We start from the raw sequence: 250 nt of genomic DNA, 5'->3' as shown, positions 1-250 counted from the left end.
TGTTAAATTGAAAAATTTTCATTTTGTTTTTATAAAAAGATATTTTTTTTCAAAACTTTTATACCTATCTTAAAACCTATCTGAATACCCAAACGTGCCCTTATATAACAACCTAATTCATTTAATTAACTTAGTTTATCAATAAGTGTTTGACTTCTTATGTACCTATACATAACTAATGAATTATGTTTTATTTATTATATACATACATAAGTAAATCAGTGAAATTTAGATTTTTGTTTTTTTTTTT

This window comes from Rhagoletis pomonella, unplaced genomic scaffold (assembly GCF_013731165.1).
Source record: "Rhagoletis pomonella isolate Grant_MI unplaced genomic scaffold, Rhpom_1.0 Rhpom_scaffold_00006, whole genome shotgun sequence".
Lineage (NCBI taxonomy): Eukaryota > Metazoa > Arthropoda > Insecta > Diptera > Tephritidae > Rhagoletis > Rhagoletis pomonella.
Note: the sequence above shows the minus strand (reverse complement) of the source record.